Genomic DNA, 20,628 nt, shown 5'->3' on the forward strand with positions numbered 1-20,628 from the left:
ATGTGTTTGATTTGATGCCATTGACTACTATCTTCTATATATTCTCTTCTCAGTGGGTGGTTCCCACCCTTATACCCCAACTGACTGAAGCTGAGATATTTTGGATGAGTCTACAACCATTCAGTAAGTAGATCTTATTACCACCTGTAATATTAGATACCTTAATGTGCTATCTAAATTATAGGATTAAAGTGTTACTAACTTCATGGAATGATAGCCTCATTTTCTTTACATGAATAAAGGACTAGACCAGACTCAGAAACTAAAACTGTACTGATTTTGCGATTAGTGTTAAACTGAAATGAAGCATTTTGATTAATGACATCTTTGAAAACTTGACAAGTTGGATAATAGAGCCTGATTCAATTGCAATATGGACTGATTCATAATTATCTCAAATACTAGGCTGTTTAGAAACTATAAATATGTATAAATTTCCATTAATGTTTTTCTTATTTCCATTGTTTTCATTCTTCTTATGTGTCTATAAGCCCATAAAAGAGTCTTCTTATTTTCTAAAATGAAGCTTTTTGAGAGAGGAGTGACAGGAAGATATTCTTAAATAAATCTGAAATCTAATCAAATTATCTGATTTTAAAATTGTATTGAAACTTTCTGTTTTATCTTGATCATAGTTATCCATAGTAGCCCTTCATGTCCCCTTCCAAGACAGTCATCTATTATGACAAATAGTGTTTGTCACAGAGAGAGAGAGAGAGAGAGAGAGAGAGCACAATTCATCAATACATTGAAAAAAATTTTGAAAACATATGCAATGTCTAACATCTATGGACCTTTCATCTTCACAAATAGGTGAATTGGAGATGTACCCTCATATCTCTTCGTTGGAGCCATGACTCATATTCATAATTTTCCTAAATTATATTTTTCAGGGGATGTATTTTTTCTATTTGTGTTGTCATAGTTTATTTGTACATTGTCTTCCTGATTCTGCTTACTATATTTTGTATCATTTTACATAAATCTTTTGATATTTTTCTATAGTTATCACATCCATCACTTTTTACAATACAGTGATTTTCCATTACTTTTTGCGTAGCAATTCTCAAATCTATGAGCCTCTACTTTATTTCCATGTTGTTGTTATTATAAAACATAATGCTTTAAATATTTTTTGTGTTTAAGGGAAGTTTCTTTTTATCAAGGAAAGTTATCTTTTGTATTAGGTATGCTTACCTAAGAAAATCCCCCCACCAAAAATGCTTTTAAAAAGTTAAACAAAGTCAAACTAAAGGTCAAGTGTGAAGATAAGGTCTAATAAGGATAATGTGTTTTTTTTTTTGTCATATATGCAAATAAGGAAAATGAAACCAAGAAAATTTCTAGAGTTCTGAGGAGTTACGTATCCTCTCCAAACTATTTGAGTTTTCCCTAAGATCATATATATGAGACAGTATAGCTGATTTGGAGTTAGAGGTCTAAAATTAAGATCCTGGTTCTCCTTCCAAATTATGTAACCTTGAGCATGTCACTTCGAATTACAGAATTTCAAGCAGTATTAAATCTTAGAGATCATACTTTCTAATCCCTTCACTGGAGAGATAAGGAAACAGTGGCCTGCAGAGGTTAAGTGATTTGTCAGGGCCCTGGAGGCAGTAAATAGTAGAGGCAGAATTTTGGCTCCATTTATCCCAGTTCAATTTCTGTCTCTAACAACTCTGATCATTATTTCATTTGAAAGATGAGGAAACCTAGGCTCAGAAAGGTTAAGTGATTTACCAAACATTGCCCAGCTTGCTATTGACAAGCCAAGAATCTACTTCTCTTGGTACCAACTCCACTATTTTTTTCAATAAACTATGTATGCCATTCCATTAAGAGACAAACGGTAGAAAAGGCTAGTCTATTCAAATGATATTTTCTTCTATCTTTTCTCCTAAAAGAGGACTTAAAATAAGGGCTAAATAATCTACATCTAGGTTAAATGATATATTTTTCCACTTTATCACTTTTTCACATAACTTCTATATTTTGCATTATAATCTCTTAAAGCATTTTATACTCATCCAAACAAAATCTACTTAATATGTGTTAGATTAATTTGAAAGACTAAAAAACACCATCCTATTATCCCTTTCAGACTAGGGTATGAATTTTGCTCAAGGATTTTTGAAGAAATACACTAAATTTGGGGTTTATAATTTGTATAAAAACAGCATCCAAAATATACAATATGGCCCACAATCAAACCAAATTTTTTTAAATTTAACCCCAAAACCCCACATTATTTTCATGCATTTAAAGAAGGATGATGGTGAATAAGTGTTATTCTGTTACTATGCAGTTAGAATGTCTTTTATAGGCAGAAGGTATTCTAGCATATACAAAGAATTTAAAATGTGAAATTCTCCAAAGAGATACCCTAGATATCCAGATGCATGTCAAGGTTTGGAGATAGGAAAGTAACAGCATGAATGAATAATGAAAGTGCCAAAGTCAATCTATTTTGATTTTATTACAAATTAGCAAGACATTTTTTTCTTTGTTGAACTCATCTATCCATAAACACTGAAAATAGCAATTGACTTTGTTTCATAGTACACCATTTCCACTTAACTTGAGTTTAAAGGCGCTCAGTACATTGCAATCATTTAGATGTTACCCATCAGAAAATTCCTCATTGCCATTCATTTTATTACTTAGTTGAAGAAAGAGAATACCAAACTTGCATTTAACAAAGTTAATGGCAGAGTTATTTTCTTTTTAACAAGGAAAAAGAGAAGAAGCTGGAGACATTCAGTTTTGTTGGAGGAAAAACAAAGGCAGTTGCATCAAAGAATACATAAAGGTTGCCCTTGGAACAAAGGATATGTATTTTAACAAACAGAGCTGATATTGGTCATGATGAGCTGGCAACTGGATTGGGATTTCTTGAATAAAATCTTGCTAATTGCCCAGGGGCAATGATAGCAGGACCTCCTAATTTGGGCATCCTTGCTGATCAGTTCAGGTGGGAGATTTCAGTAGTACATTCCAATTCAGTTTGAGGTGTTTAACTGAGGAATATATTTTCCCATCCCAAACCAACATCAACCAACACTGGTCCTAAATACTTAACTTGATCTCACTATTAGCAACAGATAACCATATGCTTATGCTTCCTTTTACCTCTCCCTTAGTCTTTGCAATTCTACAACTGACTTTTGTTTACAGTGGTGGTAGTGGTAATAGTAGCAGCAGCAACATCAGTAGGAGTAATAATAGTAGTAAATATTAATAGTAATTATAACTTATAGAATATACTATGTGCTAGATACTAATAATCACTTTACAATTCTTATCTCATTTGATCCTCACAACAACTCTGCAATGTAGGGGCTATTATTATCCACATTTATGGTTATGACAACTTCTTTCCTTCCTTTCATCCTTCCTTCCTTCCTTCCCTTTCCTCCCTCCCATTGTTTAGCAATTCTTTTCTCGGTGAATTAAGATGTCCTTACCTTTATGTTCTTTTGTGACTGCTTATAGAAGGAAGTATTTGGAAGAGGAACAAACAAATGAATGCAATCAGAACATGATGTTTCAGCTCTCTCAGCAGTCAGTGGCAGAGAGTGAAGCTTCTACTTGGTTTTGAAAATGGGAGAATGCATTGTGTTGTTTCTCTCCTGGAAGTCACAAACAGGACTAGGAGAAACTGATTTCTCTAGCACAGATTTTTCTAGAACAAAAGTGAACTAGGAAATAATGAGATGAGAACATTGCTGTTTTCCTCTAAGTTTTCAGGTTACCTTGATTGAAAGAATGAATACCGCTATGGATTTTAAGAGGCTGATATCCCTGTATTTTTATGAAATTGTCAAGGAGACAATATTTGTCTGTCTGCAGTCTGTCTCTCTTTATCTTCTATCTATCTATGTACACACACACATATATATATGTGTGTATATACATATATACATATATATATATATACACACATTACCATTATTTCCATCTTCAAGAATATAAGAAAGCTAATAGGTAATAATTTTGTAATCTTAGAGATCTTCACTAATAACATAGCATCTCTATGAATAAGATAATCGCCTCAAATTATAAAGTAAAAGGTCACAAAGAGATCAATTTTATTAATTTAGTCATGGATTAATACTTTCTACACAGTTAAAAAGCCCTTTCCACCATAGGTTAAATTATCATTTATCTGCTGATGATTCTCAGATTTATACATCCAGCCCTAATCTCTTTTCTGTGCTCACCTTGAATCATCTTAGGAAATCGAGTATTATCCTAAATATAACATATCCAAAGGAGAAACGACAATCTTGTCCCCTCCACCCTTCTTCTCTTTTTTCATTTCTCTTATTAATGGTGAAGGTACTACCATTATCTCAGTCATCAAGGCTTACAATCTCAACTCCTAATTCACCCTACATATAAAATCTGTTATGAAGTTATATTATTGTTACCTTCACAAAATCTCTCATATATGTCCTAATCTCTTTACTCATACAACACACAATCTGATACTTTCTTGTATAGCTTCATGCTTAGCCACTTTGAATGGCCTTCTCCCTAACCTCAAGTATCTCCCTACTCTAATCGAATCTCTGTTCAGCTTCCAAAATGATTTGCCTACAAGTTTCATCAAGCAATTCCCAATAAATAAACTCAGTTTGTTACCCATTAACTCCAGGATCACTTTAAGGAAAAATCCTCTGTTTTGCATTTAAATCCCTCCATGACTCCATCTTTTTTGGGGGAGGGGGGAAGGGGGGAAAGGGTTAAATGACCTGCCCAGGGACACACAACTAATAAGTGTCAAGTGTCTGAGGCTGGGTTTGAACTCATGTCCTCCTGAATTCAGGGCTGGTGCTTTATTCATTATGTCACCTAGCTGTCCCTGACTCCATCTCTTCTTATCTTTCTAGTCTTTTTACTCTTTACTCATTTCCATGAACTCTGAGATCAAACTACACTGCTCTATTTGCTACTTCTTGCATTAGAGTCTCCCCCTCCAGACTGTAGCTTTTGTGGGGCTGTACCCTTATCCCGAAATGCTTTTCCTCTTCAAGACTCAATTTCCAAAATCTATTATCTTCAGGAAGCTTTTTGCTTTCCTCCTCACTACTGCTACCTTATTTCTGAGTTACCTTACTATACATATTTGTATAATAAATATATATATGCATACATATCTATATATACTGTCCATATGTATGCACATAGATATTTGCATATTATCTCCATTCACCATTAGAATATAAGCTTCTTGAGGACAGGAGCTATTTTCTCCCTTTTTTGAATCTTCAGAACTTAGCACATTGCCAGGAAAATAATAAGTTCTTAATAAAGGATTATTTACATTTAATAAGTATAAATTTATACTGATGGGTTGCTAATCACTATGTTAGGTACTGGAGGAGATTATAGATATGGATATATCTAGATATACATGTGTCTAAATTACTGGGGGAGATTATATATGTGTGAATATATATACACAGATATGCCTACGCATGTATATAGACATATGTGTGTATATTTATATCTATATATAAATGTATATATCTATATCTATCTATATATGTATATGTATGTGTATCTCTATGTACATATGTATATGTCACTGTATGCTCACAAGAAAGTTACAATCTTTGAGGATATTAAGACATTCATAAAAATAAAATAAAACACTAATAAGAATATGATAAGAAGTATGTTCTGAAATGAATCTAATCAGTACACAATTTTAAAAAATAGTTAAAATAAGCAACAATAGAATACATTTCCAGTGGCCTCAACATAACTGATTTAAATGAGCTATTGATCCTAAAAAAATGAGAGAAGTAAAAAGGAACAAACATCCATGTTGAATATCATCATTTGCTTTGGGAATTTAACACATATAAATCAAATGCCACAATGGAGTATAAAGGACCAGATAAAATACTCCTGTGAGCAAACATTTGATTTCTTTGCCTAAAAAATAGATTCCTATGATGGGCTAAAAAAACTTTAGAATATCAGTCCATTTGGGATATCTTTTGGAAGTAATTTAATCACGATGGCAGATGAAGAGGAGTCAGCACAGTCCCATTCTCCTTCAGAACTATTCTACAGAGACTCAGAAAACAAACAAACAAACAGAGAAGACTTAATTTTGATGGGGAAATCATCGTTGTCATCATGATCACCATCAACATTGACACCATCATCATTAACAACAACAACAGTGTCGTTTTTCAAGCCAAGGTCATCACAGGGAAGCGGGGCACTATCTTCATACCCTTTATAGTAAATAACACCATGTGGAGCTTCTCAGTAACAAGCAGGTCCCAGGGGCTGTATAGTAGGACATGAAGAGGTCTATGATCCAGTGCAGGCACCTGATGTGCAGGAAGCAGAAACTCAAGCTTTATCACTCATACCCTAGAGCTGGGCCACGCATCTGTTTAAGGTGGCGATTCAGTGTAAGGAGTTGTCCTAGAAAGGAAAAGAAGCAATCAGCAGCTTGTGTGGCTCTGACCTTAAAAGCAAAGCATAAGGTCAGATGCTCTCTGTAAAGCAACAGTCTAAAACTTGGAGCCAAATACCCAGGATGGGGAGCTCAGACCAGATGGAAGGAATGGGGGAGGAAGGGAAGGATAACTTTTCTGTCACTCCACATGTATAGTCTTCTAGCTGGTCGCCAGCGTCTGGGGCCAGGCAAATCCAAAGTGGTGTTGCCCACACCCAAATCAAGCTTAAGAGATTGCAAAACTCAGATTGCAGAAAACAAGCAAATCAAAACAGCACAAAACAACAACAAAACCAAAAACAGTAACAATTTATCATCTATCAGAGAGCATTAAACTCTTGGGAAACTTATAAGCTACCAGCGTAAACCACTCACACATTCTTTATTTAGAATTTTATTTTCCCCTAATTACATGTAACAAGATTTTTTGGGGGGACGGGCAAGGAGGGTTAAGTGACTTGCCCAGGGTCACACTGCTAGTAAGTGTCAAGTGTCTGAGGTCAGATCTGAACTCAGGTCCCCCTGAATCCAGGGCCTGTGCTTTATCCACTGCGCCACCTAGTTGTCCCAAATATACAATTTTTAAATAATTTTATAAATGTAATGAGAGTACTTTAGGAAAGAAGTGGAAAAGAAATGTGAACAACAAAGAAAAAAACTTGTGGGGGGGAATAGCTTAGCAACAACAGGCAGCTAGGTGGCACAGTAGATAAAGCACCGGCCCTGGATTCAGGAGTACCTGAGTTCAAATCCGGCCTCAGACACTTGACACATACTAGGCGTGTGACCCTGGGCAAGTCACTTAACTCCCATTGCCCAGCCAAAAAACCAAAACAAACAAACAAAAAAAAACCCCAAAAAACAAAAACAAAAAAACAAGAATAACTTTCCAAAAGAGATATAAACTATTGCCCAAGTAACAGAGTCATTGCAAATTGCAATGTACTAAATGGAAGTTAATGATTCCAAAAGTCACCAACAAATATTAAAACAACATCAAAGATTTAAAAATTGGAAGAAAGTTCTTCCTTTTTCGTGGGCTGCCTCCTTGAGATATGAATCCAGGGTATAAATATAATATAAAATTTATGAATTATGAAGCATTCTCACAAAACACTCAAAAATACATAATCAACGAGAAGTTTAGGTACAGTTGCATGTGATGAGAAGATATGGATGAGTTGAGGTCTCCACTGTGGGAATAAATATTCACATATATGCAATTGTGCATTTGAAATATTGAGGTACCAAATATATCTTTTAGCCATGGATTTTTTCCCACTAGATGGTTTGGTTTTACCATCACATAGTTATGTGCTTTGAAGCTCAGATATTTTGGCTAGCTTCAAAACATCTCATAAACGTATTTGCTAAGTATCTTAATTTGAGTTTTATTGTGAAATGGGAACATATTTCTCAAACCAATAAAATTAAAAGGAATGTAGTTTCAGTATACTATCTCGTTATTTCCAATTTTCCTTTCCAAAAAAGTTTAATAACATTTATTCAACACATACTACACTCAAGGCACTTTTATGGGGATACAAAGAAAAACAAAACAAGAAAATAGGAACAACAGTGACAAAATAGTCCCTTCTTTCAAAGAGAATACATTATACTTAAAAACAGAGGTTCTCCTCCATAGTAGACTAGACATGTGTTTGGGTTTTTCATTAAAAGAAAGTTAAGCTTTAAAAAAAGCTGTCTATTCCCATTTTGGAAAATTCTCTCATTTTATAAGTCAGACTTTTTCTGTGATATAATTTTCATAATTTGAATATGTAAGTATTAATACCTGTTGATTTACTTAAGAACAGAAATTAATAAGAGTAATCCAGATGTAACATGTCTAGAGCACTGATGCTTAGCACCAGATAGAGCCACATAGAGGACTGGTAGTTAAGTGATACCATCTGACCTACTGGGGGAAAGCTGTTTTATGCCTTAGGATATTTTTCCAGATATACTAAGATGTGTGTGGAGAAAAATAAAACCTTGTCATTTTTATAAATAACCTAAGGATGTAGACCAATCTAAGTTCTTAGTAGGATAGAATATTAAGGAAATTATTGGAATCTGATTATAAAATCACTCATAAAGAAAAGCGAATGCTATATAATTAAAATGTTATTACCTAAAAAGGAGCATTTCAAGATAAATTATTCAGATTAATTTGTAATAAAAAACTATTGAAAATGTTTAAAATAGCTACAAATATTAATAGATCTCCCACCACTATTGAACACGGTCTTATACCACAGTAAAAATACAGACATTGGGTAGGACTTGTTCTCAAGGCTCATGTGCTCCTTGGAAACCAATACAGCACATTTAAGATTAAATATAACCGAAGTACTGGAAATAGTAACAGATACCCAAAGTGAGGAGGGGGTGATACATTGTTATAAAGTGTTGAGTGTTTCCTTTGAAAGTGTGGAAAACCAAAAACCTCAAGTCATTGGGGGAAAATAGTATCAGACAGTACACAGGCAAGTTGGCACTGTTCAATACTATTCAAAGTATAAGCCAAGTTCATTCATATATCAATTTTATTCCACCAGTTCAATAAAGTTGGGGAGACCCTTTGATGTTGTAACTAGAATGTAGACTCTGATAGTAAAAGGAGCTTTAAAACCTGAGGAAGCAGATGCAATTAACTAGACAAAAAAATGCCTGGGTCCAGTGTACCTCCAAGAGATGAAGACATCTAAGTGGTCTTGGTCCTGAAGGTTTATATATATATATATATGTTGTAGTTCACTTTCTTTTTCTTTCTTTTTTTTTTTTTTGGCAATGGGGTTAAGTGACTTGCCCATGGTCACACAGCTAGTAAGTGTCAAGTGTCTGAGGCCGGATTTGAACTCAGGTACTCCTGAATCCAGGGCCGGTGCTTTAACCACTGCGCCATCTAGCTGACCCCCTGTAGTTCACTTTCAATGTGTTGAAAACTTAACTAATATTGGTTTTAGAATATTTTCCTAGGTATGGATTACAAGTGAGTATAAGAACTATTAAGCTAAAGGTTAGATTTGCATAAGTTGGAACAGATCTAACTGGAGAGATGTTTACTGATATAGCCAAAAACAATTCTATAGTTATGCATGTGTACTAACTTCAACTGTCTTTTGCTATGAATTTTTATTAAATCATAAAACTATTTTATTATTTTCCAGTTACATGTAAAGATAGTTTTCAACAATTGTTTTCATAGGATTTTTATTTCCAAATTTTTCTACCTCCCTCCCTTTGCTCCTCCCTCCCCAAGACAGAAAGAAAGCCATCTGATATAGGTTTTATATATATATATATATATGTAAAATCACATTAAACATAATTCTTCATTAGTCATACTGTGAAAGAAGAAAGAAAGCAAAAGGGAAAAACCTCAAAAAAAAAAAAAGTAAAAACATTATGCTTCAATCTGCATTCAGAATCCACAGTTCATTTTTTCTGGATGTGGAGAACATTTTTCCATCATGATTCCTTTGGAATTGTCTTGGATCATTGCATTGCTGAGAAGAGCTAAGTCTATCACAGTTGATCATGGCACAGTGTTTCTGTTACTGTGTACAACTTTCTCCTGATTCTGCTCACTTCGCTCAGCATCAGTCCACTTAAGTGTTACCAGGTTTTTCTGAAATCTGCCTGTTCATGATTTCTTGCAGCACAATAGTATTCCATTGTATTCATATACTGCACCTTCTTCAGCCATTACCCAATTGATGGGCATTACCTCGATTTCCAATTCTTTGCCACCACAAAGAGAGCTGCTATAAAAAACAAAAACAAAAACAAACAAAAAAGAGCTTTGTACATGTGAGTCCTTTTCCCATTTTTATGATCTCTTTGGGATACAGACCTAGTATTGGTATTACTGGGTCAAAGGGTATGCAGAGTCCCATAGCCCTTTGGGCATAGTTCCAAATTGCTCTCCAGAATGGTTGTATCAGTTCACAACTGCATCAAAAACACATTAAAGTTCCAATTTTTCAACATTTATTATTTATTTTATAGCATTTATTGCTATTATTGAAATATGTGCTTTATAGTTAGATATACTGCTATATAATTTGTAATGTCGGCAAACTGGTATATGTGTATGTTGGTAATTTCATTATTGTATTTGCTTATACTAAATCTTACATGTGAATTATAAAGTTCTTTGCCTGTATGCCATATAATTGTGTGTATGTAGACTATCATTAATGAGAAGGATTATTTTTCTGATATAAATTTCTATATACACATACATATAAATATATATGTGTACATATGTGTGTATACATATATACATACACACATAATGATTATCTTGAATGTTTACTTGTTGCCTACAAATTGATTAAATTTTAAAAAGTTTTAGTGATCTAATACAAAATGTTTTAATCTAACATGTTTGAGACTTTTGTTATAGGCTGTTTTATACCACTCTTCTATACTGAATTATTAATTTGCAGAGTGCACATTGTTCACTTAGGGGGAAGGTGTAAGGTAACACTATCCTCATATGTGGACAGAACTGGTTGCTTAAAGGAAAATAGAAAGAACATGAAAAATTGATGAAATTTAGTTCTGAAGAAACATGACCTTTAACAGAAAATATTTGATACATTCTGTTATAAAGCTGGGGTAGTTAAGTGTCTTGCAGGTAATGATGTCTTATTTCACCGACTTGGCATACCTGGAGAAAGATTTAGGGGGTAGCAGCCTTAAGAAGGGATCAGAATTGTGCCTGGAGTAAGGCACAGTCTCATTCTTTTTGAATATAATTACTTTTCTAAAAAAAAGGAAATAATATGACTAAATTTTATAATGTTATTATTGTGGGCAAGACAGAGAGGTGTGGAATACTGGTAAGTACACAGTTGGCACATTGTTAAATAATTTCAGAATGCTCCCAACTGGAAACATTCTAGTTGGGTAGAAAGACACAATAAGTTGGAGGCTTCAGGAAATCCTGACAGTTTCAGAGCTGGTGGAATGACCAGAGCCAATGAGCAGTCATTAATGGTTCCATTTTAATTTGGATCACAGTCTCCAGTGGTATGAGCTAAGGTTCTGAGCTTGGCACTGTACTATTTAATATAAGTTTATAGGCCCATAGATTTACAAGAGAAAAGGGCCTTACAGGTCATATAGTGTAATTCCCTCATTTTTATAGATGAAAAAAAAACAAAACAAAAAAAACCCTGAGACTTGGAGGGGCTAAGTAGTTGGCCCAAGGTCACAAAATAACAGAACTGACCTTTGATACAAGATCCTCTGACTCCAAAGACTGAGTTATTTCTATTATACACACTGCCTTGTAGAAGGGAATCAAACTTGGTATTACTATAGGGAAACCCTTTTGACATTCTAGTGAGTCCTTTTTCACAGTCCTACATTGTCCCTCTATGAATCATAACATGAGATGCACCCCCAAAATTAAGCATATTCTGGGCATTGCTTAACAAGCCAGCCCTTTCTATAATCTCTACATTATTAAAGGAACTGACTGCTTTTCATTTCCAAGTACAACACTGTGCCAAAACCATTTTTATGATGTTCATTTAGTCTTCAAAGAAGTATGTTTTTTGATGAATAGCTTTGATAAAAGCATATATACGATATTTGTAAATTAGTGGCTTTGTGGATTATACAATTGTGTCCAACTCTACATGATTCCATTATGGGGTTTTCTTTGCAGAGATACTGGAATTGTTTGCCTTTTTCTTCTCCAGCTCATTTTACAGATGAAAAAACAGGTAAACAGGATGAAGTGACTTGCCCAAGGTCAAAAGCTACTAAGAGTCTGAGGCCTGATTTGAACTCATGAAAATGAGTCTTCCTGATTCCAAGCCCAGTGCTCTTTCCACTGTATCACCTAGCTACCTCTTTTAAAGCTGGATTAAGATATACTAATAACAACAGCTAAAATTTGTACAGAACTCTAAGGTTTTTAAAACATTTAATACATACCCTCTTACTCGATTCTAAAGACAATCTTTCTAGTAATCACCATTATTCCTATTTTACGGATGAGGAACCTGAGCCTGAGGATGTCTAAGTTCCTTGGCCAGCGTCACATAGCTATAGTCATTCTCTGAAGCAGCTTTTTAAGGAAGGTTTTCCTAATTCTGGGCAGCTAGGGGGCAGAGTGGATAGAACACTGGGCCTGTAGTCAAGAAGACCTGAGGTAATTTAGCCTCAGACACTTTCTAGCTATGTGACCCTGGGAATGTCACTTAACTCTGACTCAGTTTCCTCATCTTTAAAATGAGCTGAGAAAGGGGCAGCTAGGTGGCGCAGTGGATAGAGCACCAGCCCTGGATTTAGGAGTACCTGAGTTCAAATCCCGCCTCAAACACTTAACACTTACTAGCTGTGTGACCCTGGGCAAGTCACTTAACCCCAATTGCCTCACTAAAAAAAAAAAAAAAATGAGCTGAGAAGAAAATAGCAAACCACTCCAGTATTTTTTGCCAAGAAAACCCCAAATGGGGTCATGAAGAGTACAACATGACTGAAAGGACTGAACAAAAACTAAAACAAAACAAAACAACAAAAATACATCTTTAATTCTCTTCCAAACACCCTATGCATTTCACTAGTCTGCCTCATCAAATCATAAACAACCAAAAAAAAATTTTGAGAATCTAAAAATCCAGACTACAACTAATTAGAGAGAAATGTAAAATTACACATGTGCTACAAACATCAATTTCAAGAGTATATGATGGGAGAGTAATAGCTGGATCTGAGAACATCTACGGAAAAGATCAGAGGGGTATAGTTGACTGCAAGCTCAGTATATGTCAATGGTATGGTTGCACATAAGAAAATTAAAGCAATTCTAGATTATAGTAAGAGAAGTATAATGTACCATCTAAAACTCTGTCTTAGGCTGACCACATCTGCAAAATTGTGTTTTCTTCTAGTTACCAAATTTTAAGAAGCCACTAATGTGAATCCATGGCAGACAATCTAGGATAAAAGAGGGCCTTGAGTTCATGTCATATGATGATTGATTGAAGGAAATGGGGAAAGTTTGCCTAGAGAGGAGAAGTTATCTGGGAGAAGCATTATAGCTCTCTTCCAGCCTTTGAAGGTGGTTCTAGGTTAAATGATATATGTTTTCTTTTATTTGACTAAAAAGTTAGAAAGCAAAGGATGAATGTTTTACTGAGTCCAATTTAGACTTAATATAAGGAAAGCATTCTTTTTTTTTTTTTTTTTTGTTTTTTTTTTTGTTTTTTTTTTTTGTTTTGGTGAGGCAATTGGGGTTAAGTGACTTGCCCAAGGTCACACAGCTAGTAAGTATTTGAGTGTTTGAGCTAGTGTCTGAGGCCGGATTTGAACTCAGGTCCTCCTGAATCCAGGGCCGGTGCTTTATCCACTGTGCCACCTAGCTGCCCCTGGAAAGCATTCTTAACAAGTAGGGTCATCCGGAAATGAAAAGACTAGCCTTTGTAAATGGATATCTTTTCTTTTTTAGAGATCATTTACCAGAAACTACATGACTACTTGCCAACTATTTTGTAAAGGAAATTTTAGTTCATAAATGGATTGGACTGGGTGGCTTCTAAGGTACCACTAAGGGACGACAACGTAATATCTAGATTATTTTTTCCAAGGAAAACAGTCAAGCAACTTTCAATTTCCAGTTTTCCATCATCCCTCACTCTTCAACTTGTATTGAGCAACCACAGTTGAGAGGGACCCAAATTCCTTATCACCATCAACATAGATTAATGAAGAACTGGAACGAATGTTCAGATAAGCTCTAGAACCAAAAGGACAGGAGAACCTTTCAGGCCAAAGGTTTTGCTCCTGGTCCATCTCCTGAAGCCATGCCCATGGATGTGTGATTGGCTAAAGTCCTTGACATAGTCTAATACTTCACTATCAGGAATGGATTAAAATTTATTAGGAAAAAATGCATTTAAAAAGAAATATTTATTTCTGTTTTGCCACTGACTGCTTGGTGAGGACCATAGGACTTTTCCATCCAGTTTATAGCTTTAATTTCTTATTCTCTTTATCAAATTTGAACTCTTTGAGAGTAGGATCTAACTTGCATTTCTATTTCTATACTTGATCATTCAAACAGTGCTTAGCAGTAGGTTTTAATAATTTTTGTTTGTTTGTTTTGTTTTATCCATTCATTCATTCATTCCAGGATTTGGTTGAATGACCATGTAGGATTTCTAAACAACCCTTTTTCTATCATCATTGGGAGAAATTTGAGAAAGGAGGATAAAAGTTTTCTTTTATCACAAATCATAATATGACTGCCTCTTAACCACTGCAGCAAAAGAATGAAGAGCTGCCAGGTTTTCAATTGATTTTTTTTTGGTGGGACAATTGGGGTTAAGTGACTTGCCCAGGGTCACAGAGCTAATAAGTGTCAAATGTCTGAGGCCAGATTTGAACTCAGGTCTTCCTGACTCCAGGGCCGCTGCTCTATCCACTGCGCCACCTAGCTGCCTCTGCCAGGTTTTCAAAGGAAGAATTCCTTACACATTGAAGGAAAATCAAGAGTTTAAGAGGCACTTTGTTTCAAGCCAAAGATATTTGAAGGTTGGGGGACCAAATGACATGTCAACTCCTGCTACATAAAAGCCATGTTATGTCAACAACTACAGAAAAGTCACACTGCCTGCCATACTCTGCAGAACAATGGTCTCCTAAAAACTAACTGTCTTCCCTTGTCCCACTGCTGAAATTTCCACCAAGTATTCTACTTTAGACAGTTTTATGCCTGTGTGTCTCTGAACTCTGCACTTAATATGATTATGCTCTTTTTTTCAGTCTGTCACACAACTTTTACCCCTTGTGTGTTGACTTTCTAGGCTTACCACAACTTTGACCCCTTCAAAACACTCCTATATTTTGGTGGAATGCCAATCTCATCCTCTGCACCACATTTCCCAGGAGACTCTTTAAGAGGCCTACTATATCCAGTCTGCAATATGTTTGCCTCTTCAACTTATGTTTCCCAGAATTTCCACTCTAGAGACCCACTTGCCCAGATCCATCCTCACTACCCAATGAGAATGTCCTCAAGACAGTGGTTTCTTTTATTTTTATGTTTGTTTGTTTTAAATGATGCTAACTCATCTAGCTTGGACCATTCTGGACATTGGAAAGGTACTAGTAATGTAGATGTCAGAATTTTAATGCTTGCTGGAACAAACTATTTCTTTAAAATTTCTACTCATTCCAATATGCACATTTGAGCATTGCAAACATAGGAAAACACCAGACTTTTAGCAGTGCTATGTAGTAGCAGCACTCTTGAATTTCTGTCTCTGGGCCTAAATAAACCCCAAGAGAAGACTTTTCTGTGGAGTACTAGATACCTTTCCTGGACTGTCAATCAAAACAAATTGTGAAGATGGTGGTTTCTAGCACATGAACTAAGGATTGTAAGTCACACACTACCATAGGCTGTGTAAGATAGCAAGGCAGCTATTTCTCAAACAATAAGTCCCTGAAACATGTGTGTATATAATGTATATATGCATATCCACACATGTATATGTATATATATGTGTGTGTGTGCGTGTGTTCATATATGCACACCTGTGTGTTCTGACACATACATACAAAGAGATACATACATACTACATAGACCAATGTGCATCCTATATGTAGGCATATGTACATGTGTACACAAATATGTAAGTGTATGTCTATTTGTTCTAAGCATAGTTTTAGAAGATGGTTCTATCAGGGAGAACCGGTCATATATTCAGAATTTTTAGTATTTTATGAAAATGTTGAAAGTACCACAAAGCTAACATTTTAAAGCAAATTATTATTATTATTATTATTATTATTATTATTTGAGTATTTCATTTAATTAAATGGTATTTTTTGCTTTAATATGTCCCCCAATTAAGTCTAGTTTAAAAAATAAAAGAATAAAAGTGCAGGCTGTGTACAATGAGTTTGAATGGATGGTGAGCTTACGTGTGTCTTGGATGAGGGTATAGCATTCAGTAACCTATGCTTAAGGCTGAGAAAATGTAATACTTATCATAGGACATAGATTCAGATCTAAATGGGGTTATATAGGCCATCTAAACTATGCCACCTGCACTATTTTACAGTTGAAAAAACTGAGGCATTGCAAGGATCACACAGCTAACTTCTAAGGTGAGATATGAATCCAGCTTTCCCTGACTCAAAATCCTGCCAAAATTTTAAAACTTACCTTTTGCTCAATATGTTCTGACTAGATGATGATGATGTAACAAATATTAACATACTACTTTAAGTTATAAATCACTTTAAACTCTTTATGATGGGACTTTAGTGCAAAATATCCACAGTAATAAAAACTATGCTTCTCTTGGCTTTTAATTGACATATAATAATTTCTATAAGAAAATAATCTAGGACTTTTTGCAGTATTGAACATGTAACAGAAAGGGATGTAGTTTTGTGTCATGTACAATTTCCTCCCTAACCCATTAATGAAATATAAAGTTTCGAAGATTGCTTGTCATGTGGGAAACCAGTGTTTCTGTGAGATAAAAACATAGAACTAATTGTTTATATTAGTGCCTTTAGGCCCAGTGCCATTTTATATGCAAATACAATAGAGCAATTTGTTTTACATGTGTATTAAGTCAAATGGATCAAATTATCTGTGTAGGGTGAACTAGGATGATAGGCCATTTTATTCTATTAGAAAATAATTTGCAATTCAGTGTTTTATCCAAACCTAATTGAAATGTATTCATGTCCCTGAAAGGCAGTGATAAACTTAATAAATAAGGACAGTGGCTATGAGTTGATAAAATATCTAAACTCACTAAATTAGAGAACAGTTAGCAACTAGATGGTTTAAAACAGCATAACTGCATCTGCAGAGGGGTCAAAAATAATCATTGAAGATGATGAGGGCAAAGTCATGCAATGCATCATACCATATTATTGTTGTAGGCTAAGCTGTCTTGCATGGAGTGATAAGAATACAGCTTCTCAAGATTGAGATTTGGTGTATTTGGCAGCAGGGGACAGAGAGAACTGGAGAGACAAATTTCATAAGTTCATTATCATCTGATGTGGAGCTAAAACTCCCACCAATGCACAGCACTATGTGGTTTATTGCCTGTGACAAAGAGGCATAAACTTTATTATGAACTTCAGAATTTGGCTGTTGATTGAGAAAGGAGGTAACAGTCATAGCTTCATTAAAAGTATGTGCCTGCATTTAGATGCTATTGTTTTCTTCCCTTTCTTTTTCATTGCTGCTATTCAAAACACAGGATTTATTTTAGGAGATGTCATTAGTAGCCTTCTAGCAAGGGCAACTACTTAAAGCTATGATAACACAAAGATATGACAAAATAAATGATTCATAAATCCTATGTACATTTTTTCTGATATACATCAGTACTTTAAAGATTGATGATGTGTATGATATACATACATATGAGTAAGTTTGCACAGGAAACACATTCTAACCAAGCTGTGGCTTAGTAGTTGTTCTCTTGAGTTGCTACCCCCATCTTCCACCCAAGTATTTTGGTTATTAGCCTCTACAAACTTCTTAAGTTGTTGTTAAGTTTTCACTCATGTCTGACCTTCTGTGACACTATTTGGGTTTTTCTTGTTAAAGATACTAGACTGGTTTGCCATTTCCTTCTCCCGCTCATTTTATACATGGGAAACTAAGGTAAAAAGGGTTGTGACTTGCCGAGGGTCACACTGCAAGCAAGTGTCTGAGGCCAGATTTGAACTCAGAAAGATGAGCCTTCCTGACACTAGGCACAGCATTCTATCTAGTGTACCACCTAGCTGCAAGTAAATACAATTTGGGCTTTCAAATGAAGAGCATATCAATAAAACTAAATGCAAGCTCTTTATAGCTTCTTAGAGAGTACCAAATTTTGGGTTCTATTGGCATGGCCAATGAAAACTAAGGAACACAAGAGGAGAGATCTGATGAGATATGAATTTCTGTTGTCATTTGTATTGTGCAGAAATTTTATATTGCTTCTTTAGAGAACTTCAAGTCAGGAAAGTCTCTCCATAGATGCAAAATATCCACTTTATACTCTTACTTAAGTATCATATCTTATTTTAAGACATTTGTCTTTCGTTGTCATAGACATTTTGAAATGGTATGGCTATGAGTAAATCATCAATTGTCTTAGAATCACAACTTTTAAAGTTATTATAATGAAATTTCACCTTCTGTTCTCCTTCCCCCTTCTTACAAACAAAATGTAAAAAACTAAAAAGAGGACAATACTTCTCCTGAAAATGAAGTCACTCTAATGTTAAAGAAATTATCTGTTCTTGCTCATATTATTTCAAAGCTTTAGCACCAAACCATGTGAAACATTGGACTATCCTTTCTATATATCTGTCATATTCTGCCTACAGAATTGTCCTGTCCTTGATGTAGATCAATTTTAAAATGAGACATTTATTGGAGAAGAGTGCACAAACATTTGACATGTATTTCTAATCATTTATGCAATCTTTTAATATTTAATACTCCCCAGAGTGGGGAAAGCAAATGTTTTGACAGAAATTTATAAGGTATTACTGAAAGTCCCTATTAAATTCAAATAAAAAAGGTAACAGATTATTATATTATCATAGATATCTGTAAGATTTCTCTCAAATCATGAAAATTGTTTTGGTTATATTCCAAGAATTCTTTAGCTTTATCATTCTAGTAAATATAATTAATGCCTAGTAGTTTCTAACAGAATGGTGAAAAAAAGGGGGCCTAAGCTATTGTTCCCCATGTCTCTACCCCCACATCATTTAAATCTATTACAGGACTGATAACAAAAACATTACAGGTTGAACAGATAAAGAAAGCATTTTGTTAATTAATTGGGCAGGATAACCTTACTTAAAATTTAATTACCTCCTTAGAAAGTTGGTAGCACATCCAAATGACAATCACACCTATTGGTAATCTCTCTCAACCTTGCTCTTTTTTTCCTCATTTGGGAAGTTGCAGGAGCTTTTTCTATCATCCCCCACTTCATTTTTGAAGGATGGGATATATGGAGCACACTAACTCTTCAAATTCTTTTTAGGCAAAAGTGGATAAGAAACTACTCTTCTAGTGGACAAAGGAACAATTTGCTTTCCTTTCCCTTCCCTTCCCTTCCCTTTCCCTTCCCTTCCCTTTCCCTTCCCTTCCCTTTCCCTTCCCTTCCCTTTCCCTTCCCTTCCCTTTCCCTTCCCTTCCCTTTCCCTTCCCTTCCCTTTCCCTTCCCTTCCCTTCCCTTTCCCTTCCCTTCCCTTTCCTTTCCCTTCCCTTTCCCTTCCCTTCCCTTTCCCTTCCCTTCTCTTTACCTTCCCATTCTCTGTACTAGGAGTTGGGACTTCTCAGTATTAAAGCAGACCCTAGTAAGCCTAAAAGACATATAGGTTGAATATCTATGCAATATGGTTTAAAGGAATAATTATATATCTTTACTTATTGCTAGTCATTACATTTTCATGATGCAAAAGTCATTTTACAAAGATATGCATGTTTATGCTAAGTTCAGAATTTCCCATGATTGTCCATGTGCTAGATATAGATCAAATTATACTCAGTTTATATGCTCAATATTATAAAAATTGATTTCCCTTTAATGTGACATTTAAATCTGTCTTCTTTTTCCTGCCCTTCTTTTTCCTTCTTCTTTGAAAAATTTTAATTTCCTTTGTGGATTCCATTTATCACCATTCTATAATCTAGAATTTTGATGGCTCTATGAATCAATTTGCGTGACTATCCATGTGCAGATTGTTATTCATTTGCTGCCTTGTGTACTTTGAAGTTCTTGTCCATATCCTTTTCTTTCTTTCTTTTTTTTTGCAGGGCAATGGGGGTTAAGTGACTTGCCCAGGGTCACACAGCTAGTAAGTGTCAAGTGTCTGAGGCCGGATTCAAACTCAGGTACTCCTGAATCCAGGGCCGGTGCTTTATTCACTGCGCTACCTAGCTGCCCCTGTCCATATCCTTTTATAAATTCAAATCCTATAGGGATATTTTGCCCAATCTCTAGGTCTTACTCTAGGTCTTTTAATATTTTATGGATAATGATCAATTAACCAATTATTTTATATATAGAAACTATTATTTAAGGGTCACTATACTATTCACTGGAAATACACATAGAAAGAATAAAACAATGCCA

This window comes from Dromiciops gliroides, chromosome 6 (assembly GCF_019393635.1).
Source record: "Dromiciops gliroides isolate mDroGli1 chromosome 6, mDroGli1.pri, whole genome shotgun sequence".
NCBI classification, from domain to species: Eukaryota; Metazoa; Chordata; class Mammalia; order Microbiotheria; family Microbiotheriidae; genus Dromiciops; species Dromiciops gliroides.